General features: G+C 48.2%; 1 long non-coding RNA gene across 1 annotated transcript in view; it reads left to right on the top strand.

The window, feature by feature from the left end:
* Window positions 1–4,959, top strand: part of LOC144232850 (uncharacterized) — a 5,603-nt gene extending 644 nt beyond the window's left edge. The window contains exons 2-3 of the long non-coding RNA XR_013335544.1: window positions 3,328–3,517; window positions 4,726–4,959. This is a non-coding gene — a long non-coding RNA (uncharacterized LOC144232850). The remainder of the gene's footprint in view (window positions 1–3,327; window positions 3,518–4,725) is intronic.
* Window positions 4,960–8,313: the final 3,354 nt, after the last annotated feature.

Here is an 8,313-nt window from a genome sequence, read left to right on the forward strand (position 1 = left end):
CTGGGAAGTGAGATGGGAGCTGCCTGGGGCAAACTACGGAACAGGCCGGAGCTGGCCCTCCGAAGTTCTGGGTCTCCCAATGCCGAGTTCAACTAGCTTTTCAAAATACCTAACTAGATTAAAGAGCTCAGAGCTAGACTTGTGAGATGAGAAGTTGGCAGGAGGGGCTGGCTCTAGGGGTGCGTGTGCGTGTGTGCGTGTGCGTGTGCACCCGGAGTGTGAGGTCTTTCTGGGGGGTGGGTGATGTGGGAGAGAGATTATGTAGAGTTAGCTGGCATTTCTATCCCCAACACTTTCTTCTTTCTTCTTCTTTTGTTTTGAATTACCATTTGTCATGTGTATGCGATATATGTCAAAACAAAAACTGTAGTGTAAGATAGAAAAATGGTGAGTCATATGTGAAAGGTACTATGTGTCTCAAGTTCAAAGGAGGAAAAAGAGCCCCTGAAGTCTTCTTGAAGTTTATAAATAGTATTTGCCCCTAAAAGTAGACTGTCTTCCAACTCAGATAAAAGGTTACCACTGAACTTAAGAGCACTAAGTAATGTCCCACTGTCTTCAACCAGACGGATAAAGGGGTTTGGGACACCCGAGGAAAAGTCTAGTGTACTGAAGCTACTAACCCAAAGAATTATTTTTTATAGATACAGAGACCCTGAGAAAATCCTAAGCTTTTCTTAAGTGGAAAATGCATAGGGGACTCAGCCGTGGTCCATCTTTTCTCAGACTAACCTAAGTCAGCCTAGTGGACTAAGGTGCCCACTGGAGGTAATGAATTAACCTCTCCTAAGGCATCTAGAATGGAACTAGCTGTGTACCACCCTTTGAGAAAATAGTGGCTCGTGATAATCTGTTTGCTGTAAGATCAGCTCAGCTATAGATCTCTGGTTGAGAAGAGTTTGGAATCTGTCTGTGGGCCCCACCCCACAGTACAGAACTGCACTCAAGAATCACACTCTCTGGGGCCACTGAGCTAAGAAAATATGTTGCTCTTTGCCGGGAGCCGCACTGGCCTCTCTGAATGACAGTCACGGCAAGGAAATGGCAGTGTTTGCACAGCTCCTGCCATGAGAAATGAAAACTGGTATCTCCTTCTGTTACTACTGGCTCATGTTGGAAATGAGGCTGCTGGTATTGACCAGGCCTCACAATATTCCAGATCAGACCAATATTCTGAACACAGATACCGCATAAGGAAAAGCTTATTCCTGCCTTTACAAAAGAGATTTTAGATAAAAGCTCTGTGGATCATTGTCAAAAGGCTCTTTCTATGGGCCTTGCAGATCCAAGACTTAGATAATAAAGGGGGCTAAGAAAACAAGAGTTGCAATTGAGTCTGGTCCCATATCAGAAGAACCTAATTTATAGTTAAGGTACAAATAAGGGCAGAACATAACTTACTAACTGGTGATGTATGGCAGTCCCTTCCTCAAGGCCTACATTCCACAAACACCCCCCCTTACCCTGGCAGCTGGGATGAGGATGGATAAGAGCAGCTAAAACATAAACCCAGGTGCAAAGACGGACACATTTAGGGCCCCCATGATGGTTTCCACACACAAACCAATTCAGAAGCATTCATCCTCTTGAGAGCCAGACAGAATGACTCCTAGCTTATCTATATACAACTTAACCTATATGTTATCCTGTTTTCCACTAAGAGCATCCTGTTATTTCCTTGGTCATAAATTCACTATGACCAGGATATTCATCCTCTTGAGAGCCAGACACAATGATTCCTAGCTTATCTATATACAACTGAACCTATATGTTATCCTGTTTTTTAATAAGAGCATCCTGTTATTTCCTTGGTCGTAAATTCACTATGATTGGGATAATTCTGCAATTGTCATCGCAAAAGACCTTCCATTGTAAAAGAACTTCTTTCTCTGACCTCATATTGTTTTTGAACCTTTAAATAAAGACACCAAAACCGACAGGACGGAGATGCCTGCCTGGTGATCAGAAAGAATCTCCGGGGCTCTCTCACTCTCTCTCTCGCCGACACCGTCCATCCTTCAGGGACCCCTGGACCTGCCGGAGCCGGACTTCAACAGCTCTTCTCAATGGAGCTCCCGCCAACCTTGAAACTTAAAGATATTCCCTTGCAATATCTACTCTCCCTAAGTCTCAGGGTTGGAGCTCCAAGTGCACATGGTCGTCAAAAGCAATCTTTACCTTGTTGAATTACATCTGATTTCCTGCCACAAATATCCTTTCTTTCCCCAGCCAATGGCATCATCAGACTATCTTCTTTTAATTGTACAACAGATAGATACAAAGACCTATAGTTTCAGCTAGAAATATATTACTGTCGCACACTCAAGCATCCTGCTTAATGTTTAAATATTTTGGTAAAGTATATACCTAACAGGAAAGGTCAACTGAGTAAACATGACCAATGCTTCATCCCTCCACGCTGAGGATAAGCCTTTTGTTCCTAGGTCATTCATTCATTCCAGAAATATTTATATAGCGCCTGCCTGGTGACAGACAATAAGTTAGGGTCGCAGAACACTTAAATGACTAGAATGGACAAAGATAGTCGTAGCCGTCCATGAATTTACATTTTAAAAACTTCTAGAGAGGTCCTTAACAACCCTCTGCCTTGTCCTCTCATTATTTATATTTACTTATTCATTAATTCCTTAATCAACAGACTTGCAGAGTGTCCATCATTGGCCAAGCGGTGTGCTAGACAGTAGGGGCGGGGTCAAAGGTATCACAGGAGTTAACATTATTCCTATGAAGGATGTGAAGAGCGTAGTATGACCCAGTGCCCCTTTGGCACAAAATTGTTTTCCAATTATATCTACCCAGGTATTTCCTTGACTATCTCTCTCATGTGCCCTTCAGTCTCGTACAGGAATGCAATAATCCTGCCTAGGCAATATTAGAAGTTAGAACTAAGAGCATAAGCCATAACTTTTGAGGTACACGTGTGCCAAGGAAAGCAAAGACATGGCTGGGTGGAGAGGTATGGGAAGTGGGTTTTTTTAAGTAATCTCTATACTCAACTTGGGGCTTGAACTCACAACCCCAAGATCAAGAGTCACATGCTCCACCAACTGAGCCAACCAGGCACCCCTGGGAAATGGTATGGGTTTTGTTTTGTTTTGTTTTGTTTTTTGGTAATGTTTTATTGATTTGGAGGAAAGAAAGCATGAGCCGGGAAGGGGCAGAGAGAGTGGAGGACAGAGGAGCTGAAGCAGGTTCTGTGGACGTGGCATTTGAATCCACAAACTGTGAGATCATGACCTGAGTCAAAGTCAGATGCTCAACCGACTGAGCCACCCAGGTGCCACCACTATGTTTTTTTTAAAACAGAAGAGAGGCAGCAAGGAGGAAGGTAGAGTTCACCTACTTGTGATGTCACTGAGCGTCCCTACCAATGGGAACACAGGAGAGCTCTGCAAGCTTCTGCTCTTGAAGAGGTTGGGATGAGCTGCAGTAGAAAACAGAGTGTAATCGAAGGATGAAAGCTGTAACAGAAAGATTCAAAGAAGTAAGAGAAAAGGTAAGCGGGACTCCAAGCAGGAAGACAAGGGGACAAGAGGCGATGACCGCGCCAGCGAGAGCTGAGCATCAGAAAAACCCAACTTCTCTTGACATCACCGAGGAATGGAGTTGGCATATGCTAGGTTTTGCTTTTTCCTTTCTGTCTTCAGGTATTGGCCAAGCTCCCCCTGCGTGTACAGCACTGGGCCAAGTGTGATAGGGGGCTAAGTCAGGGCTCTTGTCCTCCAGGGAACCCCAGCCCAGGTGGTGACACAGGACACCCAGGAAAAGCATAGTAACAAAGCAAGGCTGTGAGGGGCCGTGCAGGGGTCCACCCAAGGGAAGGCTCTCGGCCTGCGGGCCAGGGCACAGAGACAGGAGACGATCAGGTCAAGGGGAGAGGCAGGAGAAGCCTGCAGACCGAGCGGAGGTCGGACTTGCATGGCCATGTGAGAATGGGAAGAAACCCCAAAGGAAGCGAGAAGCTGTAACTCATGTGCCTTCCGCTCACGTTCTTCCAGTCAGCGCCCTTCTGTGTGAAGTGTGGGATAGTCAGGCCGTACCGCGTCCCCATCCTGGTAGGCACCTTCACGGGCTCGGCCCTGCTGTGGTGGGCCTTCAGCCTCTCCACCTGGGTGAGGATAGAGATCCTAGGTGGCTCCCAGGTCCTATTCAGCGCCCTCTTTGCCATCTGTAGTGGTGACATCACGTGCTGGATTCGTCCATCAAAATCGAGTAGGTTCTGCCCTTGAAAGGGAAGGCCCCACACGAATCCTGTCCCTCCCAGGAATTGTTGGCCCCCATGTGGACCCCATGAGGCATCAGGCCTCTGGGGACACCAGCCTTGCTAGAACCATGATTCTAGAATCTAGAATCGCTATTCTAGATCTTTCTGCGGCTCCCTCTGCCTCCATCCCTCTGCTTCCCACCAGTTGCCTTTGGTCTCACCTTAAAGTCTGTGCCCTGCTTGTTTAGTATTCTAGGGACTCAGACCCAGGAAGGAAGGGGACCCTAGAGGGCGCTGCTGGCCTCTCTCCTCTCCTTTCCTATTTCAGACTACTTCCCATTTGGTCAAATTTTTGTGATCATCGCCCTTCTTCTGTCCTTCTCCTTCCTGCATCACACTCCCATGGGCCACACCTGCTCTAACTGTTTTAAATTGTTAAGTTTCTTAACGTGTATCAACTACTGTAGTGTTTCACCTTCAAACCATCATTCTTTCCTCAGGAATTCTCTGTTTCTGCAGCTCCCACCACTGTTGGCTGCAGTGTGTTTTACAGAAACCAATCCAAGTGGAACCCAAGCAAATACCAGTGGCCAGTGAGAGCCCAGTAACAGTCGTAGAGGAAACTGGGGAAACTGGGTAAAGATGGCTAGCCTGATCTCAGTGGTGGTGAGAAGGCTAACTTTAATAGAAATGTCGTGTCCAATCCAACCTGTAACTCAAGACTCCGGACTATACACACTCGTGTGTAATTACTGTGTGAGACTAGAAAGAGGTAGCCCATGACTAACCCTGTGCAGATATGGGCCAGGATTCCAGGACGTTAGGTTTTCACGAAAGAGAAGACCCAGTTGGGGTGTGGGGAGGGAGGTGTGTGCTTTGGCTCTTGGGGATTTGAAATGAAATCCTTCTCCTCACCTTGAAGATACCCGAGGCCCACCCACCTGCGCGCTGACATACCCAGTCTCACGGAAACAGTTTCCTAAAAGTAATGAAGCTCTTTCTCCATCTGTGAGGCCTGAATAGTGATTTAAAATTTTTTTTTCTCTGCCCTCTGCAAATGTCAGGGGTCGAATCTGTTCACTGTTGTATTATTCAGGACTCTTTCTGGTGCAGGGAACAAAACCGTATCCAAACTTCCTTAAACAATGAATATACTGGAAACATGCATGAGTAGTTCCAAGAGTCAAAGAAAGCTTGGGTAGAATCCAGGCTACACAAGAGATTTGGCTGGGGGTGGGGGAGGGGGGTACTAGAATCTGGAGCTTATTTCCTTCAGGATTCGTTAGTTAGTTTGTTTTTAGTATTCAGTGACGGTTAATGGAATTTCCTGACCCATAAACATAAGCATTATCCTAAATTCTCCTTGCTTATCACTTTCAATGAGTCACCAAGACCTATGCTTTCCGCCTCAGCCAGGTCTCTGTCCCCTTCCCTGAGCCCTCCTCACACTCAGTGCCACGGCAGTGCCGGCCACCCCCGCCCAGGCCACAGGGTCTCACTGTGTGGCTGCTCCCCGGCTGCGCTCTGCCTCTGCGGCCACTGACCGACTCAACCCTCCTAAGACCCAGAGAATGTTCTCCCCAAAGCCTGTTGTGCCTTCTTCTTGCCTTCAGGATAAGCCCCTTATCGTGACAAATAAAGTTATTTACAAGTTGGCACGAAGCTATCTTTCAAAATGTTTTCTTTTTTTCATGTTTATTTTTGAGAGGCAGAGCGTGAGTTGATCCAGCTGAGTCACCCGCGGTGACCTGTCAGGTAGAGCTCGGGGCACTTGCCTCCGGGGCTCCTGCGTCGTTTCCACGCTCATAACAACACGTTTCCTTCCTTGCTTGTGGGATGACGCTTCTGTAATTAGGAGTTCAGAGGAGTTCAGATTTGTCTCTCTCTGAGTGGATGTTAGTTCCTTGAGAAATGGGGATTCAGCTTCGTCTGCAAATCCTTAGGCTTTCACATTTTGCGTGGTAAGTGCAAATTGCGTGGTAAGTACATTTTGCGTGGTAAGTGCAAATGCAGTAAATGCCTTTTGAGTTATTGAGATGAAGTTGTAGAAGCCAGGGGGCGAAGCAGACGTTGCTCTCAATGGAGACAACGTTTTCCTGACAGCCAAGATCCACCAGGACTTTCCCTGCGTGTCGTTATTTAGTCTCACAACGAACCTGCAAAGTGGCGGTCAAACTCATACAGCAAATAAGGAAATGCGGTGACTGAAAAATTACGTGATTGGTCTAAATTCGCATAGCGAATAAAAGGCAGAGTCAAGACTTTAACCTGGGTCCCTCTCTAAGCCCCCTCTTTCTTTCCATAGCAAGTGTCTTCTCATGAACAATGATGAGAAGAGAGAGTCCAACTTACGACAGAAAGTGGTAAACTGAGGTGATGCTGGAGTTGAGCAGATCACGATGAAGAAATAAATGAAAAATACCTACAGCCATTAAAGAGGTTGCAAAATGATGGGTGGGAACCAATGAGCGTTATGTATTTTGTAGACAAATCTAGCGGCGCAAATCACTGAGAGAGTTAAGGGTTTAAGGCTCCTGCTCCGTCTGGAGAAGCAGAAGGAAGCAGTTTCAGGCCGGGTCTCAGCACTGTCTTCTGCGCCACGCACGTTAGCCTCCGACACTTCAGATCTAGAGGCTGTGGTACCGTCACTATGCGGTCGGAAAGCTCTGTGATGGATGGCGTTATTAATAGCCAAAATTATACAACTTTGATGTCTAGGTCAACATGTAATCACGTACAAGTAATGTCATATACAATTAATGCCCAGTTAATGTCCTCGCACTGAATACAGTACTGAATACAAACTGTAGGTCAAATGACTTCTATGAGGGTTAGGTCTGGGAATGTGGCTACGATCTAATGTAGGTTAACGTCAGGAATAGAGCTCTCAGCTCTCAAAAATGCTTTAGAGACTGTGTATTTCCTTTTATTTCACGTATGGGGCTGGAGCAGACTGCTGCTTGGGTATACCTCCGCCAGTCCCCTGTACCCTTCCCCCCATGCCCCCTTCCCAACAGAGAAATGTGTTTCTTCACCTAATAGAATTCCCTCCACCGCCTTGGCTTTGGAGGAGACGGACCCCACTCTCAGCTCCAGAAGAATTATGACCCATCTGATCAACCCCAGTGGCCCTGCTCCGGGAAATAACTGGATTAGACGAGAGTGCCCAATGCAGCTCTAGCCAGTGGGTGGGGGGAGTCCCCCCGGGGCGCACCGGGGGACTTGTCCTCCGCAGGAGATAGAAGAAAGAGGACTGTTTGGGTTTTGTTTTTTTTTTTTCCCCTTCTGGACTTGAAAGATTGTGAGAGTTTGAGGAATTCCAGGGAAAGCGGCTGGAGTGTGACATCCGTATGTTGAGAAGGGACAGGACGCACAGATGTTTTGGAAATCTGGGTGTGATGACGTCATGGAGCGCTGCCTTCCCCGGGCACGGGGCTGCCGCACCCTCTGGACTTGTTATGTGTGAGCATAAATCCACTTTGTTGAAGCCACTGAATGTCGTCGTTTCCGCTGTCGTGGACCCGTTGCTGAAGGCTCCCTGTTAGTGGGAGGGCATCTCTAGAGGCAGACCTCGCAGAGGCTCCTGAGCATTCTGTTGCGGCGCCTCCTGATCACCGGCACAGGGAACCCCAAAGCCGGCCACACGAGGGGCACGGCGACCGTCAGTGTGCGGTGCCTGCGGTTCACCGAGCTGTCTCTCCGCATCCGGCCAGACCGGCTCTTCCCCCAGGAGGCCTGCTCTGCAGCCCAGCCCCACTGTGTGTCACTTAGCGTTAGACCTACTGGGCGCGCAGCCTGCCGGGCGCTCAGGAGACCAGGGCGCCAGCGCGGTGCCCGGTCCCCGCTGCGCTCGCGTTGAAACGCCCGGGGAAGGAGGGCGCGGATCTCCCGCTTGCTCGCCCACCTGTTTCCCAAGCTCGCGGGCACGTTTCTCACTCGGTTCTTCCCGCACACACTTGTAAGTGAAACTAGCTACTGCCGACACCGAGGGTGCTGCTCTCCAGAGACAGGCATTCCGTGAGCAAGACCCCGGGGGCAAGCGGCCAAACTGGGTAAGAATTAGTCCGATTGGGTTGGCGAGTGTATTC

This window comes from Crocuta crocuta, unplaced genomic scaffold (genome assembly GCF_008692635.1).
Source record: "Crocuta crocuta isolate KB4526 unplaced genomic scaffold, BGI_CrCroc_1.0 scaffold811, whole genome shotgun sequence".
NCBI classification, from domain to species: domain Eukaryota; kingdom Metazoa; phylum Chordata; class Mammalia; order Carnivora; family Hyaenidae; genus Crocuta; species Crocuta crocuta.